The following is a 26,787-nucleotide window of genomic DNA, read 5'->3' as shown; positions in this document are numbered from 1 at the left end:
CGGGTGAAACTGTCCAACTTCGACTACAGTGCTCTCCTTTTATTGATTGTGCTTCTGCAGATTTCACTTGATTAGATCTTCCCATAAGAAAGAATCAAAGAATAATTCAAGATAAAATCTAATCAAGTGCTGAAATAAGTGGTCCAGAAAATGAGCTTTCAGGTATGGGCTAGAACAGTCAGAGAAGGGTACTTGGGAGAGGTTGGACTTCTAGAGAGATCTGGGTCTGAAAATGTATGTCGGGGCCAGATTCTACAAGACCTTTTAAGCTATGCTAACAAGTCTGGGCTTTATCTAAATACAAAGAAGCAATTAGATGGTTTAAAACAAGGAAGTGAAAGTATTTGATGTGTGTTTTCAAAAGGTCACCCTGACTTCAGATGCCCATCAGTAAGTGGGCAAGGACCTTTCACGCTTCCTCTCCCTTGATCGTTACTACACTCTCTGCAGGTAGGCTAGGCAGGTATTGTTGCTATTCCTAATTCACAGGTGAGGAAACAGGCTCAGAGAGATTTTGTGATCTGTTCGAATTTACATCAGTCGTAAATGTCAGAGCCAAGCCAGAAATCTGGCTTTTTTTGTTTGTTTTTGTTTTTGTTTTTGCAGTACGCGTGTCTCTCACTGTTGTGGCCTCTCCTGTTGCAGAGCACAGGCTCCAGACGCGTAGGCTCAGAGGCCATGGCTCACAGGCCCAGCCGCTCCGCGGCATGTGGGATCTTCCCGGACCGGGGCACGAACCCGTGTCCCCTGCATTGGCAGGCGGACTCTCAACCACTGCGCCACCAGGGAAGCCCAGAAATCTGGCTTTTTAAACTCTTTTTAAACAGGTTTAAAGGAACCATAGTGGTGTCTGGCCAAAACCGATCAGTCGGGACTTCCCCGGTGGCACAGTGGTTAAGAATCTGCCTGTCAAGGCAGGACACACGGGTTTGATCCCTGGTCCAGGAAGATCCCACATGCCGCAGAGCAACTAAGCCCATATGCCACAACTACTGAGCCTGTACTCTAGAGTCTGGGAACCACAACTACTGAGCCTGTGTGCCTAGATCCCAGCCTCTGCAATGAGAGAAGCCACTGCAATGAGAAGCCCGTGCACTGCAACAAAGACCCAACGCAGCCAAAAATATAAATAAATAAAATACAAAAGTGACCAGCCAGTGTCACTGCCCAACCTGGAGGACCATGCTGCCTGCCCTCCTGGCCCATTCCCTATATGCCTGGGAGCTCCTACCACTAACTCCCTAACTCTTTAGAGCCTTGCTTTCCAGCTACCCCAGGAAATCAAGTTCAGAGAGATAAAAAGCAGAAGGAAGACAATAATGTGAATTCATCACCCGTTATGTACCCCACCTTCTTTTCCAAAATCCCTTTATGGATACTGAAATGGGTTGGATAGTGTCCCCCCAGATTGATGTCCACATGGGACCTCAGAATGTGGCCTTTGTTACAGCTAGCCTAGGAAACTAAAACAAATGCTAAATTCTAAAGCCAGTTTTTAAAAAAGAAAGAAAGAAATATTAATTACATATAAAATAATCACCAAAGAAACAAATTTCAAAACTTAGAAAGGGTTTAACAGAAAAATTAAACTGACTCTTGGTTTTGGTGCACTTCCAGCTGCTTTCTTGGGTGCTAAGTTTGTAAAATAAGGATGATGTCAGCTGAAAATATGGGCTTTGAGAGAGAAGGGAATCTGCAGAGCCGAAGTCCAGGAAAACTGCCCCTGCCCCTCCCCACCCCCAGAATATTCTTTTTTTTTTTTAATTGGAGTATAGTTGATTTATAATCTTGTGTTAGCTTGTGCTGTACAGCAAAGTGAACCAGTTATACATACTGAACACTGGCTTTCTCAGCCTACAGAGCACCCTCCATACCACGGAAACTACCATTTCTGAACCAAGTGCTTCCACTGTGCTAGGCACTTGACTAGCTTGACCTCACTCTCTCCTCTCCACAACCCTGTCCGGCAAATACTAAGCTCTCAATTGCTATTTGTTGACCAACAGACTAGCCCTGAGAGGCACGTCCCAGCCTGCGTCAGGAAGCCAAGTGCTGTTGTGGAAAGCTTTCTGGCAGGTCACCTCTAAGATCCCTTCCAATGTCTGAGTGTTCTTCATTCTCTGACTCTATCTCTCTGCTAAAGCAGCACCCAGCCAACACCCAAGAAAGGGCTTTCCTAGTCAATGAAACACTCCCTGTTTCCTGAGCTCCAGCTAAGCCCAGAAATAAACACACTTTAGGGCAAAGTAAAATTCTTCTCTGTGCTGGCTTTTTGCCCATGTCAAGTTGAGAGAACAAAATTCCAAGGGTGATTCATAGTTAGCCTCAGAACAGAGACATCAAGCAGAGACGCACGTACACATGTCCTTCTCTCTCGCACATACATACCTCCAGCCACGTGCCTGTTCCCAAAGCCTGACTGTCTCAGACTTGGCCCCACTGGTATCCTAATGGGTGAGGGAAGGTGGAAAGAAAGCAAGAGTAAACCTATTCACAAAGCTGGTAGATTTCCAAGATTAAGCCCTCGGGACCATGTTGCCTTTAACCTCCCAAAATGGGCTCCTCAAGGTACTTGTCACAGATGGCCAAAAATAAAGCAAAGTTAAAAGCTTCTTGTAATCCAAAGTGAGGAAGAGAAAACTTACTGAACTGAGAACCAAGAGATCAGGGCCGAAACCCACCCTACTGCCAACTGCTAGCCATGTGACCTTGGACAATTCGCAGCTTCAATCGATGAAGGATTAATTTATCTACAAGTCTCCTCGACAATCCCTCATCCAATGGGCAAATCCCTCCACTGTCTTTCCCCAGTTCCCTGGACTCCCCACTGCTCTCATGCTGCTGCCCACACACATGCTAACATTTACACACTTCTGCCTTTGCACAGACCATACCCTCCCTCTGGAAAGTTCTTCCCAGCCCAACCCCTGAGCGTTCAAATCCAACCCTCCCTTCAAGGTTAAATCCAAAGGATTCTACAAAGTCTTCCTGGATCCTTTCAGTTGGAAGTAATCTCATTCTTAAGCTCCTCTAGCACTCTACCTGTGATGAAATTTGACTCTTTCTATCTCATGCTTTAGTTATTTAAGGTATATTTGTTAGCACCCTCCTTCGTTAGTCTGTGAGCTTCTGGAAGGCATGGTCTGTATCTGGTTCATCTTTGAATCACCTGTCGATCTTAGTGCATGCTCAGAAAGCCTCCAGAAGTTGCCAGAGGACACAGAACCCCTTAGTTATAGTTCCTGTCACTGTGGTTCTCTTTTTGTTCTCACCTGGGGCCAGAGTCCCAGGTAACTAATAAAGTTGGTTCATGCAAATAACTCCACATCATGTGACAAAATTTTACATGCATATTACAAACTTGGGGATGCACGAATGACTATTTCGTTTTGCAAAAGTCAAGTGCAAGGAAACCCCACCTTCCCTTGTTTGGCTGAGCCTCCTTCTGGGGAGCAGATATGGTGTGAATGACTGCTGTCATCAAAGGACCCTAAAATACTTCAGCCCTAGCAGGTGTTCCAGGGCTGGGCCTGGGGTCTGGATTCTGTGTATACTCTTCAGAAAGACATTTATGGGTTGCTTTGGAAGCTGATTGTGATGGGGAGAAGGAAATATTTGCTCAGGAGCAGTTTAAATAAAAAGTCCCTTCCCCCAGTGTACCCCTTATCCACACAGCCTGACCTCAGGCTGGAGGATTAGAGCATTTCTTGAAGAATAATGGATCTGTTTGCCTTCAGAGTCATGACCTGTTTCTTCTAATTAAGACAAACATTCTATTTCGGTACAACATGAAAAAGTGAGGAAAGTGAGAAGGTTTTGAAAAATGAAGCACTTTTGTAAATTACCTAATCCTATTTTTTTTCTTTCCCAGGTGTCACCAGCCATTCCTACTTGAAACCTGACATGGTAAACACCATCTATTTGTCCTCTAATGACAGACTAAAATTATTTTTAAGGCCATCTCTATGATGAGAAGTCCAAGATACAGCCATAAATGACCAAGCAGAGCCGTCTATTTACAAATATCATAAATAATCATAAGCATTATATATAACCATAAATAAATATCACAAAGTTCACCCTTTTCCAGCAATCAGATAAAGCCAAATAAGAAGTTAAATGGCCCCGTTCTGCTGACCCTCACCTGCCTGGTGAATGAGACCTTCCACTTCTCCTGCTGGAGTCTGGCCACTCTCTCCAGGCTCCCTGAGAAAAATCAACTTGGTGTACAATCCCGTGCTAATGCTTGCACATTAAATGTTGGTAATCAAACCCCATTCATCACCCACACAGAGCCTAATATTGATTTGCATCTTGGGATTTCTAGTATTTAAGAGCTCTGCTCTGACATCAGACAATGGAATCAGATCAGCTTCGCCATTCCCCAGCCAAGCCACTTAAAGTTACTAAAATTCTCTCAGCCTCCATTTCCCTGTGTATAAATAGGAACAATAATAATGCCTCCCCCACAGGATTTAGTAAAAGTTAGGTCATGTATATAAACCGCTTAGAACGGTGCTTGGCAGATAAGAACCAATCCAAAAAATGTTCACTGCTATTATTCCTCAAATGTACGTCTTGCCCCAAATGAAGCTTGACCTCCTTTGCCTTGTTTTATGTAGCTTAGAAAACAAGTGAGAACAGAGAAGGACACACACACACAGTGGAGACTCTATGCTAACAAGGTAGTTCCAGGTAACATCTGGCTGGGAGCACCTATCTATCATGTTACAGCATATAGGCTGCATTTCCCCCAAAGCAGAGCCTGAGACAAAGGCTTGCATGCGAGTTGTTTCTCTGGGGGTGTGATCTCAAGAGGCAGAAGTGGGAAGCAAGAGTAAAGAAAGAAGAAGAAAGAGCCAACATAAGGATGAATTATTGAGTTGGCCCCTGTTACATGAGACTGGGTACTGGGTCCTGTGGGATCATGTGTGATGCCCATGTTGTCCACTAGGGAAGCATTGCTCCATCAGCTCCTACTGTCCATTGGTCAAGAGTTGGCCCACCCACATGCATGAGAGCCAAGCAATTCCTAAAGAACCCTGTCTTGCAGCAGTGGAAAAGATGCACAGTGAGGAGCATAGCACTATCCTGAGAGTTGCACCCATGAAATTGCTGGAAATCTGTACTGAACTGGTCACCACAGCAGTAAGTGGAGTAAGAGATAAAGCCAAAATGCTATTAGGTTATAAAGAGCTTTCAACAAGAGATAACCAGAAGAGGATGAAATGTTCTTAAAGTAGACTTCCAAGAGATTGCCTCTTTTCTGACAAATATACCATCTCCACTGTGTTTAAGTACATGCCATTAGATGATGGGAACTTGATTACTTCTTGGCTCCTGACTCAAAATAACCACCTGAAGTTGTTCTTGCAAAGTTTACATCCCAACCTCACCGACTTCACTCTTCCTCACCCTCTATTTCCAACTACAGTTCCAACTACCTCCATCAGAAACATGGCTCCTTTCTGTAATGGCCATGACAAAAGGCAGCTAGTTCATGCTAGGACCCTCTCAGTGAAGGAAATTTCTGTTCCTCAGGATGCAGCTGATCCGTCTTCCCACAGCTCTATTAAAAAGTTATCTGACCTTCAGCTATACAATTCAGATTGAACACACCTTAATCAGTACTCTTTCCACCAAACAGCCCAGGTCTCTTTTGACTATCCTATATCAGAGAGTAGGAGCATTAACATAGTTCTAGGGTGAGACTGTAAGTGGACACTGTTGTCCATTGCAAGTGAATAGCAGCTGTTTCTGATCCTTTTTGAGAAGACCAGAAAAGAACGCAATTGACAGATGAATGACCTCTCATACCTTGTACCCAAGGTTGTGTTGATCTGCTTCAGCAAAAAATACCACAGTAGGGACTTCCCTGGTGGCCCAGTGCTTAAGAATATGCTTACCAATGCAGGGGACATGGGTTTGATCCCTGGTCCAGGAAGATCCCACATGCTGTGGAGCAACTAAGCCCATGCACCACAACTACTGAGCCCACATGCCACAATTACTGAAGCCCACCCACCTACAGCCCGTGCTCCACAATGAGAGAAGCCACTACAATGAGAAGCCCACGCACTGCAACAAAGAGTAGCCCCCACTCACTGCAACTACAGGAAGCCCGCACTCAGCAATGAAGACCCAACACAACCAAAAATAAATAAATAAATTTATTTATTTATTATTTTTTTTTTTTAAAAAGACCACAGTAGAAATCAGAGCTACTACTTGGGTGAGTCTGCAGTAGTCTACTACCAGTCTCCAGGATTTGTCTGGATTTCTTATTTGTCAGTCTGATGAATTCAATGGGAATATGATGGGAAATATCTTGCATCTTTAGATCTTGAAGACTGGCACTCATTTCTGCCAGTGCATCACTGGGCCTGGTCCGTTTTTCTTTATCACTTAGGATGACCAACTTATCTCAGTCTTCCTGGGCTTTCCTGGTTTGCAAACTGAATGCCCCACATAATGGGAACCCCCTGAGTCCCAAACAAACTAGGATAGTTGGTCACCCTAGTGCTGCCTCCCTTTACCATCCCCAGAAAGAGACGAAAGCCTATTTATATGCTACCACGAAGGCCCTCTAGGTTTCACACTTAGCTTTTAATTGATTATCATTTCCTTCTTATTATCTTTTTCCAGAACATCAGATAACAACAGACACACAGTTCCATCTTCTTATAGTTAATACTGCCCCAGTATTTCTCAGCACCTGCATTCTTTTCCACCAGCATGCAATTCTAATTCACTGCCAGTGAAACTTTTAACTATGGCACTGCTATGTTGTTATTTGTGCCAGGAGTTAACCGTTTACCTTCTGCTGGTGATGGACTCTTTACTGGCAACTGGGCAGCAAGTGATCCAGCTCTAAAATCTCACTCCAGCATCTGCTTTCTTGACCACTTGTGGCACCAACGGTTGCAAGGTGGGTTCCCTTGGAAGTGGATCCTGAGCTGGAGAATAGCATGCTGGTGAATTACTAGGAAGCAAGCTTGGAATTAACACCTGTGGAAGTAAAGGGAGGAAAACAGGATTGGGTAGAGGGACAAATCGTGTCACACTGCAACCTCAAAGGAGGATTCAACTCACCCTCCAATGAGCTCTGAAACTAGTATGACCCTTCAAAATTGTCCCAGGTTGAGGGAGGGAGTCTTTATGTCCTGTGTAGTAAAAAAATTAACCTGGTCCAAAGAGAAGTCTTGCCTTTGTCCCAAGCTCCTGGAAGGTGCTGGAATGTCCTGCCTGGTAAAAGTGTTTTTATTTACTTAAGAGCCTTGGGCCACAGCAGAGAGTTTCACAATGTGATTTATGGTAGGTTTATTGGGTCACAGGTATCAGCTTGATCTCTAGTGAAGTTGGAGACTGATGTCAGCCATGTGGGCAGTCAACCATGTCCATGTGATTGAACCCCAAATAAAAACTCTGGACACTAAGGCTCAGGTGTGCTTACCTGGCTGGCAATACTCCATGGATTTTGTCACATATTGTTGCTAGGGAATTTAGTGCTGTCTGCAATTCCCCTGGGAGAGGATGATTGGAAGCTCCATGAGTGGAACTTTCCTGGACTCTATCCTATGAGTCTCTACCATGGATGATTTCAATCTGTATCCTTTCATTGTAATAAACTGTAACCATGATCATAACAGATTTCAGTGAGTTCTGTGAGTCTTTCTAGTGAATTATTAAACTTGAGAGTAGTCTTAGAGATGCCCAAACTCTGGAGTTAGTGTCAGGGATGAGGGTGGTTTTGGGAATTTTGTATATCCTGACTTTGATCAGTGATTGGATGTGATATGTATTACCCCTGGAAGGATGGTAACTTTGGGTGTGGTTTTCTTCTACCAAGGCAAACCCAGGAGGGGGCTGGCAGCTGGGGGGTTTCTGCTAGTAATGGTCCCACAGACTGGGGAATGAAGCTTTTCATTCCTGAAGAAAGCAAGTACATCACAGCATCCACCACAGTGGGACAGGCATTGGTCATCAGATGTGAAGGACTGGATTAACATTTCTTGGAAAGGAAGGAAGAAGATTCACATAGCCACTAAATGGGAAGAAAGTTGTATTACTGTTTCTTTTTTTTGGAATACTAGAAAATGGAATGCTTGTTTCCTGGACAGAATCTGTGTCATTGTGTGTCCCTCCATGACTTTCTGGAGTTAGTCATTCAATGCTGATTTCTAATGACCCAAATCACTATCAGAATCGGCACCCATGGCTCCTTGTTGGAACCCCTCTCAGCAAGTACCCATGTACTGACTTCAACAGTTCTCCTAAGATGCGAAGCCTAAACGTAAACGTCAGAAGCCAAAACCATTGCATTGTTATGTGTCACTTTGCCTGTGAGGTAGACAGTCCCCTTTGCGGTTTACATCACGCTGAACAGGGCCAAAGAAATAATCTGAAGCCATGGGTGGGTGTCAAAATTGCATTAGCCTCATAAGAACACAATGCTAACAGTAAACACCTATTAGCTGTAATAAGTAATGACCATCCAATACACACCCAATTTCAAGTCAAATTTGTTAAAGCCTTCTGCTATGCGTCTGTGGCCACTGATCAAAATATACAACAGCTATTAAAGCTTTAATGGAGTTTTCAAAAGGTCATCAAGTTTTCCTTGGCCTGCCTTATTGCCTGCCTCTGCCCCACTCCAAAGCTGGAATGATTTCTCCTGTCTAGAAAGCTTTGTTTTTTATTAAACATCTCTAGACAAAGAGTTTCCACAACTTCCCTTGGTAATCACTTCCCCTGTTCTTTCATCTTGAAGTTTAACTGAAAAAAAAATTTAAGACATTTCCTTCTGTCAGACTGCCAATGAAAAAAAATATATGGGTTAGTCTGCTCTGGTCTGAGTTAAGTGTTGAGTAAATATGAACATTCTTTTTCTCTTCCTCTTCCCCCTTCAGACTCTTAGCAAGCAGTCACATTAGTATTCTACTAACCCTGCTACTTTCCCTGATGTCTCTCCTAAATCAAATGACTTATCACGGCTACACAAAAGAGCTGGGTTTCAACTCAGGAACCACAGAGGGATGGATCCATGCCAAAATCCAATTTCTCTTCCAGAAAGGGCTCTGGTAAAGAAGGGTCTTCCCCCAAAACGAATCCATTCATAAGTCCTAAATAGAGTCGACATTAAGTCCACAATTGAAGGATAGCCTTCTTTTTCAAAGCTGAGTGCAAGACAGAGGGGTTTTTTCCCTAATTAAACAGTTAGCTGACTTCTGACTTCCATAAAGATGGAAGCATCTTTATCACGACAGATGGATGATTAAATATAAGATTTGGGATTTAATGTTTATTTTAAACTGTACTATTTTATAGCATTAAAAGGTATTCCAGTCATCACGATAATTACTAAACATGCAAAATAGATTATGATAATGCAAACTGAACTTGAATTTTAGAAGATAAAAGTGGAAGAAACAATAATTCTTAAGCACTTTTCAACACTCCAAAACAGGCTGTAAGATCATCTGTCTCTCAAGTCTACAAATACAAACGCTCACAGTAAGCAGGCAGGCAGGAAGGGCAGTAATGCAATCATGAGTGCTGAGGACTCTTAACACTTGGAGCAATGGCCCACATGAAGGAGGTAGCTGCTACACAGAAACACAGGACTGTTTTCTTACCACGATGCCAGCCCAGTGTCTCCAGATCTTCTGATTTTCCCAGAGAAGCTGGAAATTCAGGTTTCATGTAAAATTTAATCATTGTTAAAACTCACAATTCTGAGAGCCAAACAAAACCCTTTTGAATGCCAGATTTAGCCATTAACTACCAGTGTGTAACCTCTCAACTAGAAATAGGTGAGATTCTGGTTATTAGGTAGAAGGTAGCTTAGTAGACACCCAAGATCCGTCCCGACTCTGCCAAATACTGCTGAACAGTAAATCACCCCAAATTCAGTGGTATAAAACAACAAAGATTTTATTATGCTCAGGATTCTGTGGTCAGAAATTTGGACAGGGGCTTCCCTGGTGGCGGAGTGGGTGAGAGTCCGCCTGCCGATGCAGGGGACGTGGGTTCGTGCCCCGGTCCGGGAAGATCCCACACGCCGCGGAGCGGCTGGGCCCGTGAGCCATGGCCGCTGAGCCTGCGTGTCCGGAGCCTGTGCTCCGCAACGGGAGAGGCCACAACAGTGAGAGGCCCGCGTACCGCCAAAAAAAAAAGAAAAAAAAAGAAATTTGGACAGGACATGATGAGGATGATCTGCCCGTGCTTCACAGTGTCTGAGCTTCAGCAGGGAAGATTCGAACTTTTGGAGGTAATTGAATGATAAGGACTGGAATGATCTAGAGCTTCAGTTGCATGTCTAGTACCTGGACTGGGATGTCTCAAAGTTTGGGCTTAGCCAGAACTGTCAACTATAGCTGTGATGCTTACAAACATGGCTACTCCATGTGTTTTGGGCTTCTACCTAGCATGGTGGCATCTGAATAGACGACTTCCTACCTGGTGGCTCAGGGCTCCAAATGTTCCAGCAAATAAAGCAGAAGCTCATGGCCTTCTGTGACCCAGCTTCAAAAGTCACATGGCATCACTTATGTTGTAGTCTACTGGTTGCAGCAGTCCAAGCCCACCCAGATTTAAAGGGAGGGCATGTAGACGAACTGCTCAACGTTAAAAGAGTCAAGATTTTGCAGCCATTTTTTTTAAACCACCCAGGTAAGAAAAGCTTATGTTTGATGCGGGAAAGATCTGTATTCAAATCCTAGCTCTACTTTTTACGGAGCAGCATTAAGCAAATCATTTAACATCATTGATCCCCAATTTCCTCGGAAGGTTAGAAATGTGTGTGAAGTCCATGATATATTGTGCATGCTCGGTGAAAAGTAACTATTCCTTCCATTCTATGTATCTATTTTATATATAGTACTGTGTATCTGTTAATCCCGTACTCTGTTTTATCCCTCCCCCACCCTTTCCCCTTTAGTGACCATATGTTTGTTTTCTATGTCTGTGAGCGCGTTTCTGTTTTGTAAACAAGTTCGTTTGTATTATTTTTTTAGATTCCACATATAAGTGATGGCATATATTTGCCTTTCTCTATCTGACTTACTTCACTCAGTATGACAGTCTCAAGATCTATCCATGTTGCTGAAATGGCATTATTTAATTCTTTTTTATGGCTGAGTAGTATTTGATCGTATATATATATACCACATCTTCTTTATCCATTCATCTGTTGATGGACACTTAGGTTGCTTCCATGTCTTGGCTGTTGTAAATAGTGCTGCTATGAACATTGGGGTGTGTGCATCTTTTTGAATTAGAGTTTTTGTCTTTTCCAGGTATATGCCCAGGAGTGGGATTGCTAGATCATACGGTAACTCCATTTTTAGATTTTTTTAGGAAGCTCCATACTGTTCTCCATAGTGGCTGCACAATTTACATTCCCACCAACAGTGTAGGAGGGTTCCCTTTTCTCCACACTCTCTCTAGCATTTATTATTTGTAGATTTTTGGTGATGGCCACTCTGACTGGTGTGAGGTGGTACCTCATTGTAGTTTTGATTTGCATTTCTCTAATAATTCGTGATATTGAGCATCTTTTCATGTGCCTGTTGGCCACATGTACATCTGTTCTTTCCATTTTTATCATATTGTAGAGGAAGATGATATGGACTTTTTTAACTGGATTCCCTTTGTAGCTTTTCAGAATTTATTGCAGGGTCAGTGACTAATTTGACAGGCACTTTATTTACTGACAACACACCCTGAGTGCTTAAGAAAGGTAACCTGCAAACAAAATCATGACCCAACTAGAGTACAACAAAGCATTCTCATACCAGTGTCATGATGGTCTATTTTGAGCAAGCAAACATCCTTTGAAAATGGCTGCTTGCTCTGGAGTCTCAAAAACAACCACCAGTCTATAGGTTTTAGAAGGAGAGAGAGGACTCTAGTAATAGTGGGTGGTTGAGTCAAGATGGAAATGATCTTACAGTGCTTATCTGCCTTAAGTTGAAGGAGCCTCTTAGTATCTGCATGTGTCATAAATAATATAATCACCTCTGTGCAACTGGATAGTGCTAATGGAACCAGTGAGCCCCACAGTATATAATATTTATTTGAAAGAGAAAATGATTTCATTTTCATTTTATTTCTGGTACAGCCAAGCATTCGAGTAGCACAAGATGAGCCTTTCAATTGCATGTTTAATTCATTCAGATGATTTGTGCACAGCAAGGAGATTTTAATCCCAGGGATTCTTAGTAAGAATGTCCTTAGGTTAGTATGTTCTCAAAGGCTTCTGAGATTGGATTCTACTTAACGCCATCTTGCAGACTAAGCTATAGAGTCAGAAAGCCCACCAAAGGCCCAACAAGTAAGAGTAAAACTTCCCTCTGCTACGTCATTTCCTCAGAGATGGCTGCTCACACCTCCCAGGTCAGACCAGCTCGCAAGCTGAGCCTACACTAGGATCTAGTATCTCTCACATTTTAAAAAATAGTAGTACAGTTTTATTTGACCAATAAACAAATTCAGATTATAGTGAGAAAGTTCAACACAGCTTTATAAGTAATTGATTAATCTAGTATACCAAAAAAAAAAAAAATCAGTAAGCATGTGGAAGATTTGAATAACACAACTAGCAAACTTGATGAAATTATCATGGTTATAATACTATAAGCCAAAACTCTAGAGTATATCATTATAGATTACATAGATCATTTGCAAAACAAGATTATGTTCTTATCCATAAAACAAATCTAACAAATTTCAAAGAATATCATGCAGAATATTTTTTCTGATTATAGTAAAATGCAACTAGAAATCAGTTTAAAGATGTTTTTACAGTCCACATATCATAGGCAGTGTTTTTAAAGGTAAATAGACTTTATTATTTAATTTTTATTAATACTATAAAGCCCTTTTAATCATGTAAGAAACCATTTGTATCATTTTTTTTAGATTCCACATATAAGTGATATCATATGATCACATTTGTAATTAAACAGTCTTTTGTGTCATCATTTGTAATTGTGTAGGCCCCACACTAGAATGTAAACCCCATGTGGTCAGAGACCATGTCTTACTTATCTCCAGCGCCCAACACAATGCCTGACTCATGGTAAATGTTTGATACAATTTGGTGCATAGTTTGCAATACTGCACTGTTTATTCTGGAAAAATAAATTAGAAAATATACATAAGATATTATCTTATGGAGCAATTTCCATTTATGATATAGATACATAGTTATTGATATGAAAAGGCATTCATGGATTTGTTTTCCAAAACTGGTTATAAAACAATATACATATTAGGTAGTAGTAGAATGTAGTGCTTAAAAGTAGTAGATGAATGTGGGCAAGCGACTTACCCTCAATGAGCATCAAAAGAGGGACTAATAATAATCTCAAGTGTGAAGGGCTGTTAGAAGGATGAGTGAGAAAACTGACTAGATAAAATAAAGTAAAAATAAAATAATAAAAAATCTCAGCAAAGTACCTGAGATATATACTAAGTGCATGATAAATATTAGTTGTGTTGGAGATTACAACCTCCATTTATGGAGAAAAGTACTTTTCTGTGTGTATATAAACAACTCAAAACTATTCACATCAAATTTTAACATGAATACGTTGGTAGGATTGTAGATTTTTTTAATTTTCTTTTTTTATTTTTGTCTATTTTCTGGACAACAACGCTATTTTAATCTGGGGTTGGGGATAATAACTTAGTTTTCTTCTGTAACTCTAGCTGCCTGACCCTTTATTACAAAGCAGAATATTTTAGAGGTGGCTTGTCCAGAAAAATGATCTCAGACTTATTTGAATGAGGAAGACCAAATGAAGGTTTCAAATGGCTGACTGAAGAAACGTGGTTGCCTGGTCACATTCTCCAAATTCCATGGACATGACAGAGGAAATGTGCAAACAAGATAAATTTTAGCAGAGCTGAAAAACCAAGAGTTGCCACTAGCAAATCAGAACCTTGAGAATCTTCTAGAAAAAGCAGATGGAAACAGATCTAAAGAATCCAGACTTCCAGAAAGGAAATAAGAAGTCCTCCAAGAAAGAACTCTAAAACAATCCAATGATCAGAGGCATTAGGGATAGAAGAAGGAATAGGTGATAGGCCTGGGCAATGTTTTAAGAGTGGAGGAATGGTGTTCCTGCCCAGGTAGAGTGCCTGGTGCTGGCTTTGACCTCAAGTGCAGCTCTGGACTCTGGGAATTTTGACACAGGAGCCTCAGAGTAGATACTGGGGCTGGAACAAAGCAATTCCCTAAATATTTTGGGCTACCTCAAGGGAAGATCCTAACCTTCATCTGAAGACAAACTACTGGTTGCCCTAAAGGGACGTCTAGCCTACCAGGACCCATAAGTTTTCTTCAGTCCAGAACGAGCACCAACACCACCCACCAGAAGCGTAGTGATCATCAAGAGAAACAGGGATTTCCATTTGCACTAGAAAAAAAACATATCTGAGCTGTCAATTCTGTCTATTTATATGCACTCATCTAAAAATATGAAGTGCCATGAAGTACTGTCAAACATTCAGTGGAAATCAATAGTTGACAGAGTGAAGGGAAGGTGAAAAGGAAAGAAGGAAGGAGGGAGGAAAGGAAAAGGGAAAAAAGAAATAATTTCAGCATGTCTGGAGGAATCTTTGAACTCCAGCATTTAAGAGAAAATTTTAAATAATCAATAGAGAGGGTAAAAAAAGGTTATGTTCAGAAGAACAAGAATCTGCCTGGCATAAGGCTTCTCCTCTATAACTAGGCTCTAGAGCGCCGTGGAGCAATGTCTTCAAAGTTCTCACGAAATACCATTAATTATGAACCAAGAATTCTCAAATTAACTATCATTTAAGTGTCAGGGCCAAATAAAGACATTTTCATACACATGAGTCCTCAGATGTTTTAAAATTCAGAAAGCTTTTCTGAACAGATTATATAAGTATAGACAATATTAAGATGGAAAATGAATCTAAGAAAGAGAAAGGATTGTTTTAAAAAATAGTGGTAGATAAAAATAAAGTATAGTTAATGCTAAGTACATTTAAATAGCATGGTTGTTAGCCTTAAGCAATTTGTAAGACAGCAGTGGAAGTCGCACCCCAGGTTCTTAAATACCTGGCTTGGAAGTGGCACTCTAACTAGTGGCACTAGTTAGAGCCTGCTGGTCAGAACTAGTTTATAGCACATTTAACTGCAAGGGGCTAAGAAATCTGGGAGAGTGCATGAATATTATATTAAATGAATATGAAATGTCCTCAATAGTTCATAATGATTTTAACTTCCTAATGGACTGTATCTTTCAACAGCATGTTATGTCCCTCTTTAGCCATATAATGGCTTTCATATTGGAATCTATTTTTCTAGAAATTAATATTGACCTCTCTATCTTTTTTTGGTTATAAGTTGTTTATTTTCAGTTTTTCTGTGTCACTTTTGTGTGTGTGTCTCTGGTGTACATCAAATAACTGAAATTTATTCTCTAACTCAATCTGTCTCTACATTTAATAGGCTATTTTAATATAACCACCTTTATTTTGTTACCTGATATTTGATAACTGTTCCCATTCCTGTTACCTTTTTTTCCTATGAGCTATCATTGCATTGTTTCTTCTTTTTCCTTCATCTTTAATTTTTACTGATTAAAGAAGTTTTTTGTTTCCTTTTTTGCTCTAGTGGTTTAAAAATAACATGCTCTATTTCCACTTTTCTCAAGATTAAATGTACACTGAACACATGTATTTAAAATGTTTTAATTAAAAGTTTTATTAAAGGTTGAAAAATAATTTGTACATATAAGCTCTTCTTGAAACAAAGCAAGATGCTTATCCTGCTTTCATCCACTCTTTCCCTTTGCCTCCTCCTATGTTTGTTGAAAACATTTGAATTCTTGTTTCCTGTTTTTATTATTACTATGATTATTTTAAAGTTAGGCCTCTATTTACTAATAAACCATTTAAAATTGCCAGGTAGGTTTTGGCATTTAATGTAATGGCGTTAAAATGTAGGGTTTATTCAGGGAATATAATGAGGGTTCAAATTTAGGAGATTTACTATTGCAACTCACTATATTTACTTAGTAAATAAATGTCCCTTAATTTGATAACAGGAGTTACAGAAAACATCATACTTTAGGGTGAAATAGTAGAGGCATTTGATTAAAACTCAAAACAGGGAAAGATGCTACACAACATTATTCTGGAAGTTTCAATAAATACAATTAGATAAGGAAGGTGGGTAAAACTCATAAGTAGAAGGTGGGAGGGAGAGGCAAGAGGGAGGAGATATGGGGATATATGTATAGCTGATTCACTTTGTTATAAAGCAGAAACTAACACACCATTGTGAAGCAATTATAATCCAATAAAGATGTTTAAAAAAAAAAACTCATAAGTATTGGAGAAAAAGAGACAGAATTGCCATTATTGTCAGTTGATATGATTATCTATTTTTTTTAACTAAATAAACCAAAAAACATAGAGAACTAATAAGAAGCCTCAGTAAGGCAGCCAATTTATAAGATTAACATTTTAAAAAACCAGTAGCTTTGTACTTCAAAAAAACAATCTAATAGAAATTGCAATGAAATTTCAAAATCCCCAGAGGAAAAAAAACTATGAAATACCTAGAAATAACCAAATAAAAAGATGCACAAATTTTGTGAAGAAAACTATTTTACTGAGATACCAAAAAAAAATTTTCCAGATGAATGGGAAGACTAAATTTTGTAAAATATCAATTTTCCCATAATTAATTTATAAACTCAGAGACATGCCAGTCAGAACATCAACAGGGTTTTCAATGGAACTTGAAAAGGTGAATCTAAAATTCACAAGTGCGCAAAAAATGTCCAAGGTGAGAAATGTCAGTATTTTATAGGGTGATATTCACATGATACTAAACAATGAAATAGAATACACAGGTTCAAAACCAAATGCAAATTTAGTATATGACCACAAAAGAGTGAACTAGATAATAGATGATATTAGGACAAATGGTTATCCAATTGGCAAAAAGGTATAAAATTAGATTCTTACCTTACACTATATGCAAGAATAAATCCTGGTTAGGTTAAAAATCTTAATATTAAAAAGTTACCAGAAGAAAGTTTGAGATCAGAACTTTATAATCTTGGGGAATGTTTTCCTAAGCAAAACATAAAATGTATGAATCATAAAAGGAAAAGTTACTGATTTGATGACTCACAAATTTAAAGCATCTCTAAGGCAAACAACACCATTAACATACTTCAAAGAAAAGCAATAAACCAAGAAGAAAGATTTGCACCATAATAAAGTCACTATCCATTCATAAGGAGTGCCCACAAATCGGTAAGAACAATTTTTCTAAAAAGGAAACCAGGTACGATTAGGTAATTAACAGAAGAAACACACATGGCAAATAAGAAAGGACATTCAACCTCACTAGGAATCACAGAAGTGAATATTAAAGCAATATAATGAAACACCTTTTTCTCTCAGAATGGCAAAAATTTTAAAGATTGATTGTATTTATTTATGCAAAGAATGTGATAAAATGGATAAACATACATTGTGGTGGGAATGCAATTCAGCATAGGCTTATTTGTGGCCACCTTGACAGTATGTAGCCAAACTTGCAGACCCTGGCCACAGGGGTGGCTTAGGTGTTTTGCCCACCCCTCTGCTGGTGTGGTGTGCAGGGGGCATGTTCAGTACCCTGCTTTTGCTCCCAACGCCCTGTTTTTGCTCCAGGCTCTTCAAAAGCGGCAGTTGGGTGTTTTGGTCTCTTTGTATCTTTTGTCCAGAATTTGCCTCAACTGCGCATGCATGCAGTTATTTTTAGTCCCATACAGTTTCTTTGTATTTTGTTGCTCAAGGATAGGTGTATCCATGTACAAGCACTGCAGTACCGCAGCAAAGGGTTCCGGGTCCCAGCCTGTCTCACTGGGAGCAAATAATCTCTGGTTGGTCTGCCCTTCTCAATAAAACCACTCCTGTCACACCAATCGCCCTTGGTTCTTTTTTGTTTTGCTTTCATATTTACATATCTTCCTCACCTAATTTACCATGTATAAATATAACACATCTATAAGAATATATATATAAAATATGCACACTTTAAAACTAATGAAAATGCTGGAGAGGATGTGGAGAAGAGGGAACCCTTCTACATTGTTGGTGGGAATGTAAATTGGTACAGCCACTATGGAAAGCAGTATAGAGGTTCCTTAAAAAACTAAAAATAGAGCTGCCACATGATCCAGCAATCCCACTACTGGGCATATATCAGGAGAAAACACTAATTTGAAAAGATACATGCATGGGATTGAGATATATACGCTACTAGATATAAAATAGATAACTAATAAGGAACTACTGTATAGCACAGGGAACTCTACTCAATACTCTGTAATGACCTATATGGGAAAAGAATCTAAAAAAGAGTGGATATATGTATATGTATAACTGATTCACTTCGTTGTACACCTGAAACTAACGCAACATTGTAAATCAACTATACTCCAATAAAAATTATTTTTTAAAAAAGAAAAGATACAGGCACCCCATTGTTCATAGAAGCACTATTTACAATAGCCAAGACATGGAAGCAACCTAAATGTCCATCAACAGATGAATAGATAAAGAAGATGTGATACATACACACACATACAATGGAATATTGCTCAGCCATAAATATGAATGAAATAAGCCATTTGCAGCAACATGGATGGACCTAGAGATTATCATACTAAGTGAAGTAAGTCAGAAAGAGAAAGACAAATACCATTATATGTGGAATCTAAAATATGATACAGGGGCTTCCCAGGTAGTGTAATGGTTAAGAATCCGCCTGCCAATGCAGGGCACACAGCTTCAAGCCCTGGTCTGGGAAGATCCCAGGTGCCGTGGAGCATCTAAGCCCACATGCCACAACTACTGAAGCCCGCGCGCCTAGAGCCTGTGATCTGCAACAAGAGAAGCCACCGCAAGGAGAAGCCTGCGCACAGCAACGAAGAGTAGCCCCCACTCGCCGCAACTAAAGAAAGCCCGCACGCAGCAACGAAGACCCAACACAGCCAAAAATAAAATAAAGTAAATTAAAAAATAATAATAAAATAAAATATGATACAAATGAACTTATTTACAAAATAGAAACAGACTCACAGACATAGAAAACAAACTGATGGTTACCAAAGGGGAAAGGGGGGGATAAATTAGGAGTTTGGGATTGACAGATACAGACTACTATATATAAAATAGATAAACAACAAGCATCTACTGTATAGCACATGGAACTATATTTAAGATTCTGTAATAAATCATAATAGAAAAGAATATGAAAATGTATGTATGTATATATACATGAATCACTTTGCTGTATACCAAAAACTAACACAACACTGTAAATCAACTACACTTCAACAAAAAATAAAATAAAATAATAAAACTAATGATACAACAAATACCCACATAACCTCTGTCGTGTCTCCACACACCAACCTCCCCATCTCATGACAGTATTGCTCTTCCAACTCATCAGTGTTAACTAATATCCTGATTTTTTGGTCTTTCATAATTTTCTTGTTTTTCTTTACACTTGTACCAAATATGTAGAATTATCTTTTAAACGAGCAATTTTTTTCATAAAGTTCCTATGAGGATTAAATGAGATAATGCTTAAAATCCTTAGCACAATGCCTGACACATATCAAGTCCTCAAAAATGTCATCTACTGTCATGATTCTTTTAAATTTCCATTAATATAATGCAGAAGATCTTTCATTTATTCAGTAATTCATCTCATTCATTTCTTAATCACCTACTACGGGTCATCTCATCTCTACAATGGTAGATGCTATAAAGACATACAGTTTGGGGCGGGATTTTTTTCATCTTTTTACCTTTTATTTTTAAATAATTATAGACTCATGAGAACTTGTAAAAAGAGTACAGGGAGGTTCTGTGTACCCATCACCCAGCTTCTACAGACATCTTATATATCTATAGTACATTTTCAAAACCAGGAAATCAACATTGGGACGATACAATTAACAGGACAACAGACTTCCTTCAAATTTCACCAGTTTTTGTATGGACTTTTTTTTTTTTTTGGTCTGTATATTCTTGTATAATCCTGTGACATTTTATTCCATGTGTAGACCTGTGTAACCACCACCCCTATCAAGATATAAACCTGTTCTGTCACTACAAAGGAATTCTCTATGCAATCCCTTTAAAGTCACACCCTTCCTCCCTTACCTAATCCCTGGCAACCACTGATCAGCTCCCCATCTCTATAATTTTGTCATTTTGAGAATGTTATGTAAATGGACTCATACAATATGTAACCTTTTGAAATAAGCTATGCAGTTTTACACTCATGGGAAATTGGCCTTACATCCTGACTCTGGATTTCTTGGCTGGGGAGAATTCCTTGACTAGATTTTTACTGAGGAGAATTAATTCCATCTTCAGGTCATGTAGAGTGTTTCAGTGTCTGGGAAATCTGAGAATCTGATGAAACCCTAAAGATAAAGAATCTAACCATTAATTAGAATTCACCAGGACACTGGAAGGTGTCCATGAAGGATCCAGAATGGAAGAGAGGGAGAAAGAGCAGAAAACAACCCTGGAACTAGACCCTCTGGGATGTTTGAGGGCCCTGATGTGAACTCCATAATTAATGGCAAGACTGTTCAGTTGCTGCCCGTGCTGAAAACTAACGAGCTTGGAAGAGGTTTGTCTATAAATGTCAGAAATGAGTTTCAAAGACTTTCATCAATCCTTCACCCCCAACTGACCAAAAAAGGGGATTGTTTGCAAATTGCACAGCAGGCCAGGAAAACAGTCTGAAAACCCTTTTAATCAGATATTTTGGAAGGCGCTTGTCTAAAAATCACCTTTGCCAAGTTTCCAGGCCGCTCCTTTGTAAGCTCATTTTTGAAGACATGTCACAAAGCAGGAACTGGAAGGAGAAACATGTTTTATTTTGTGATACAATGAAGTCCTTTGTCCAACAAATAGATGTGATAATATCACTGTGTTGGATCCACAAAACCGTTCTCCAAAGTGATTGTGGCTGCTTTTTAAATTTTTGCACCTTCCGTCTGGTTGAGAGCACCGAAAGAATGGTGCTAAAAGCCTCTTTTCAGACACTTCAGGGGCATTCTTTTGTTTGAATTTACTTCCCCTTTCCCAGCCGGTCCCTGGCACCAAACACAGCCTTACAGATCGCCTCAGACTGGCAGGCGGGATGAAGTAAGCAGGGGCCATGCCAAGTTCCTCTTCCAGGCTCTGCTCACCCAGGCCCTGCTCGCTACCCTCTCTCCACATAGACAGGGCGGCCTGGCTGCTCTCAGAAACAGAACCTGGCACACATGCCAAGTGGCTCCTGGGGACAGTTACAGCACAGCCCGTCCCCACTTTGATTTTTACCTAGACTGTGTCAGAGCGGAACACTTTGCAACTTACCACCTTTTCTCTTTACTTAATATTAGAAGCTCTGTCTGACTCTGCAACTGATTCCTAGAAGGGAGTTCCAAATGAAGACACATTTCCGTAAGCCAATGACACCCAAAATTACTTCATAGGACAAACCATTTACTGTCTCCGACTGGATTTCAGAGATCACTCATGTGAGTGCTACAGTTTTCTAAAACACACAAAAGCATGTGAAAATGTAAAGACATGAACTCCAGTGGTGTTTCCCAATTGCAGGTCATGGATTTTTAGGCAGTACAACTTCGAATTAGCTCAGCTGCATGGTTTAGAACACTGGTTCTCAACTGGGACAATTTTGCCCCCCAAGGGCCATTTGGCAATGTCTGGAGACATCGCTGGTTGTCACAACTGGGTGGGGAGTGCTACTGGCACCTGGTGGGTAGAGGCCAGGGATCCTGCTAACCATCCTGCAGTGTAAAAGGCAGGCTTCCCTGCAAAGACTTCCTGGTCCTAAATGTCAATAGTGCTGAAGCCGAGAAACCCGGGTTAAAGGAAAGCACGGGGCCTTTGAAGTCAGATATCCTGGATTTGAATCCTACCTTCGTCTTCAACCTAACCTATCCAAGCTTTGATTCCTCTTCTTTAAACTTGAAATTATCCTAACCGATAGGATAGGATACCGAACAGTTGCCTTACCGAACAGTTGGGAGGATTAAACGAGATCAGAACCCGTAAAGAGCCCACTGCTTAGTATTCATTGGGTATTCAGTAAAAGAGCAGATTCCTTCCCTTTCATTCCTCGCCTTACACTCCCTCCTTTGAGACCCCCCAAGTCGCCTCTCCTTCACTGCTGAGTCAGCTGTCGCAGGAAATGCCTGCTGTGCTTCCCCTGTGAGCACTGACCGTCTGGTCTGATGGCTGGCTACCACCCAGCCCTGATTCTCCCATCACATGTGTGATGACAAGATACAGAGCACCCCAAGCCCTGGCCACAGAGTGTTTCAGAGGAGGGACCCCAGCCCAAATCTGACCAATCATAGTCATCCAAGGACTGGAACCAGAGCTTTCAGGAAACACACATCCTCTTTTTTCTCTGAGATTGATCAGAAAATGTGAGAGCAAAATAAATCTGGAGTTGAGCTGCCCAGAGCTAGCTATCTTTGCTACAAGCAGAAAAGAATTAAATCAAGAATGAATCAATGTAGGGGACTTCCCTGGTGGCACAGTTGTTAAGACTCCACACTCCCAGTGCAGGGGGCCTGGGTTTGATCCCTGATCTGGGAACTAGATCCCACATGCGTGCCACAACTAAGGAGCCCACCTGCCGCAACTAAGACCCAACACAACCAAATAAATAAATATTAAAAAAAAATATATCTCCCTCTGCCTTCCTCCAAAAAAAAAAAAAAAAAAAGAATCAAAGTGTAGAAATTAGAGACAATAGAAGGCAAGATGGGGTTCCAGTGATAACCTTTCAGTGACCTTGTAGCTTACATTAGTTTGAGTTAGGTTTCTGTCACTTGCAACTTAGAGGTTTCTGACTAATAGAACTGAGTAGGGGTTAGAAAACACAGGATGTCAGGATACCAACCAATCCACAAATATCTACTGGGTGCCATGCCAGGCTCTGAGAATGTCAAAAGGTATAGTTCCTGCCCTCAAGATGTTTCTATTATAGTTGGGTAGACAAATACACAGCAAAAGGTTAGCATTACAAAGTTGTGTAAATGCTAAGAGAATCAGAGCCATATGGCTGATAAATCAGGAGAGGGGGCATTTTTCTGCATTGGAAAGAACAGGGACCATTTTTATGATTTAGCTGGCACTGTTCCCTAACTGCCTGAGCTAAGAAGCTGCCCTTTCATTACCCCAGTATACTTATGTTCAGAACTGGGGAGCACCTTATACCTCCAAGGGGCTCAGCTCTTGCTGAGCTGTCACCACCCCTAATCTGGTGCCAAGACCTCTCTTTATTGGCCCAAGGCCCACCATCCCCTGGGTACTGTCCACTACTCTCATTTATCAGCTCCCGACATACACCACCCCTCTCCATAACCTCTCCTCTGCATTATGAATATCTCCGGGATGCTCTGTATTTCCTTGCCCCACGCCCAAGCCCCTGTTCCTCCCCTCTTTATCAAACCCTTCCACTGTGGTTTCTGGAGCTCTTACATCGAGATCAGCAAATGCTCACATTTCATTTTGTCTCAGAAAGTTCCTTCCACCCCTTTTCTATATTGAGACTCAGCTGTCCACTGAGCACAACCGCATGAGAATCTTTATCTTCTCATTCCCCTCACATCTCATTGTCAGAAGATAACCTTATTCCCAATGCCACTTCTAGGCAGTTACTGCTCTGGCCTCCAGCCAAGATCCCTGCTCCTTTGAGGACAAGGCCTTCTCACCCTGCCACCTCCTCCCCTTTACTCTCATCTACACATCTGGCTCACAGTATCCTTCTTTGCCCAATTATTGCCATCTTTCCTGGTGAGTTCAACACCCATGTGTAATTTTCATCCAACATCCTCTGTTTTCATCCCCTGGTGCAGTTGCCACATTGCCCAACTCCAGGGGCGTAATGAACATTGTAGCCTATGGGAATGGTGCCCCCTGGAGTTGTTAACTGCACACTCTGCACAGCCCTGTGCAGCATCCCAGTGTCTTCCTATCATTTCCACTCACCTTCTCTTCTCCCCAGCTCAGCCAGCACCTCCCTCAATCACACCTTGAACTCTGCGTTACTACAAATTATTAATTCAAACATTCCAATCCTTTCAAGTTACTTGCTCAACTATCCCCACAATAACAGTCCTTCCCTATGGAAGACTGGAGAATACCTTTCCACTTTCTGTCAATTCTCTCTGCTTTCATTTCTTTCTTAGTTTATCCTGGAATTCATAGTCTATCATTATAATTAATCCCTGGCAAATTCTCCCAGTCCTTTGCTGCCTTCATTCCATTCAACCTGGCTGGCAGAACCCCAGCCCTGAATCAACCAAATCACCCACCATCTCTAACCATGTACATCCTGGAAGCAGTACTTCCTGAGAAAATCACAAAACAGAAGAGGTAGGTATCACACAAGTCATGACACGTCCCTCTCCCTCACTGGCCACATCCCCTAAATCACCAAGTCCTGTTGAGTCTTCCTTCTTAGTACCTCTTGGGTACACACTCTTCTAACTCAATGCCCCTACTGAAATCTACACAGCGTCAGCACCCAAACAGACCACTGAAATAGTACACAGTGAGGTTTTTTTAAAACATAAATATCATGTCATTCCTTTGTCACTGCCTAAACCTCTTCAATGATATACACTTGTTATTAGAATAAAATCAGATATTCTTATCACAGCCTACACAGCATTGTATGACCTGACTCTGCTTGTGTATCTACTCAGATCTCGTGCTCCCCTCTCTCTGTGTAGTCCTTTAAACCAGCCACATTGACTTTCTTTCTGTTCCTCAAATTTGCCGTGCTCCTTTTAACCCCCAAGCCTTCCCTCAAGCTGTTCCCTCTGTCTACACGGGAACAAAACCAAGAATCCCCAGAATGATGTTGGAGAGTGATTCCAAGATGGCACCTGGGCAGCTGGTCTGGAGAGCAGCCTGTCCAGATTAGAGCATGTCAGAAATTTTTTTCGGAGACTTCCTTTAGTTGGATGTTGGTCATTCTCAGTACTTCTCTCATTTTCTTTCTTTTTCTCCTCTCTTTTCTATTTCCTTGTCTTTTTCTTCTATGTTCTGGAAGATTTCCTCAAATTTACCATTCTAGTAAAGTTTTTATTTCTGCTATAATATTTTTATTTCTAAAACCATTTTCTGGTTTTCTAGATATTCCTTTATATAGTATCCTGTTCTCATTTCATGGTCGTGTAAAAGAATGTTGAATGGCCATTATGGAATAATCTTTCTCTCTCACTCTGGCAGGGTCACCATCTTATTCATTTGGAAGTATACAATACATAACACAGGGCCCGGACAAATGTCAGTTAAATTATTGAATATCCATGTGTAGATGAATTGAAAGAACAGCAGAATAAAAAGAGAGAGATCCAAGCTTAATTATTTACCAGCTGTGAGGATCTTAAGCAAGTCATTTTCTTCTCTTCAAGTCACAGTTTCTTCATCAATGAAATGGAGATACTATACTCTGCCCCGGCTAACTCCCAGGGTTACTGTAAACGTAAGTGAGGTCCTCGAATCAACAATCAGGCAAAAATATGAAGGAAATTACCCTTGGGAAAACTCTTAAAACATTCACTGAGCATATCATACATGGTCTTATGTATGTAGATCTGAACAGTTATTCTTTGCACACTAAGAGTTGAAAAACAGCTAAATTTAAGAAAATAAAAGCAAAGTTTATATGTAGATGAAGGTATGAGTTTTCATGAGTATTTATAGTAATCTGCTTTTTAGATACTATCAAATCTCTAGGTCAGGTTTTCTCATTTCTATTGACATTTGGGACCAGATAATGCTTTGTTGTGGGGTACTGTCCTGTGCATTGTAGAACATTTAGCAGCAACCTGACCTCTGCCCACTAGATGCCCATAGAAACCTCCCTTTCTTCCCCCTCACCTGTCCCCACAGTTGTGACAACCAAAACTGTTTCCAGACATTGCCAAACGTCCCCCAGGAGGGTACAAAATCACCCCAACTAAGAATTGAGGACTGTTGCCCTAGGGTAAATGAGAATTAGGTTTCCTAAAGCTTTCCTGCTTGCCTGCGGTATTTACTCCATTCTTCCTTAAAATTAAGTCTCTGAAACTTTATTACACGTTAATGTATCTGTTTGCTGTTCTGATGATTAAATGACAAAATGTATGTAAAAACATCTAGCACAGGGCAAAGCACTTTGATCAATATTTGCTGGCTTTGCCATGGAAACAACCTAAATGTCCATCAACGGATGAATGGATAAAGAAAATGTGGTACATATATACAATGGAATACTACTCAGCCATAAAAAAGAATGAAATAATGCCATTTGCAGTAACATGGATGGAACTAGAGATTATCATACTAAATAAAGTAAGTCAGACAGAGAAAGACAAATATATGCTATCACTTATATGTGGCATCTAAAATATGACACAGATGGACTTATCTACAAAACAGAAACAGACTCACAGACTTAGAGAACAGACTTGTGGTTGCCAAGAGGGAGGGGGGTGGGGGAGGGAAGGATTGGGAGTTTGAGGTTAGCAGATGCAAACTATTCTATATAGGATGGATAGACAAGAAGGTCCTACTGTATAGCACAGGGAACTATATTCATTATCCTGTGATAAACCTAATGGAAAAGAATATGAAAAAGAATATATATGTGTGTACAGATACAGATATATATGTCTCTGAATCACTTTTCTGTACAGCAGAAATTAA

The 26,787-nt window shown here is 40.4% G+C and overlaps 1 long non-coding RNA gene across 2 annotated transcripts in view; it reads right to left on the bottom strand.

Annotated features, from left to right (window-relative positions):
- Positions 1–6,208: 6,208 nt before the first annotated feature.
- The window catches only part of LOC114900624, a 52,600-nt gene continuing 32,021 nt past the window's right edge, over positions 6,209–26,787 (bottom strand). For both annotated transcript variants that reach the window (XR_003794896.1, XR_003794895.1), the window contains one exon: positions 6,209–7,008. This is a non-coding gene — a long non-coding RNA (uncharacterized LOC114900624). The remainder of the gene's footprint in view (positions 7,009–26,787) is intronic.

The sequence above is a fragment of the Monodon monoceros genome, unplaced genomic scaffold (assembly GCF_005190385.1).
Source record: "Monodon monoceros isolate NGI ecotype Baffin Bay Population unplaced genomic scaffold, NGI_Narwhal_1 Super_Scaffold_19, whole genome shotgun sequence".
NCBI classification, from domain to species: Eukaryota; Metazoa; Chordata; class Mammalia; order Artiodactyla; family Monodontidae; genus Monodon; species Monodon monoceros.
The sequence above is the reverse complement of the archived record's forward strand: the minus strand, read 5'-3'. Positions and strand labels throughout refer to the sequence as shown.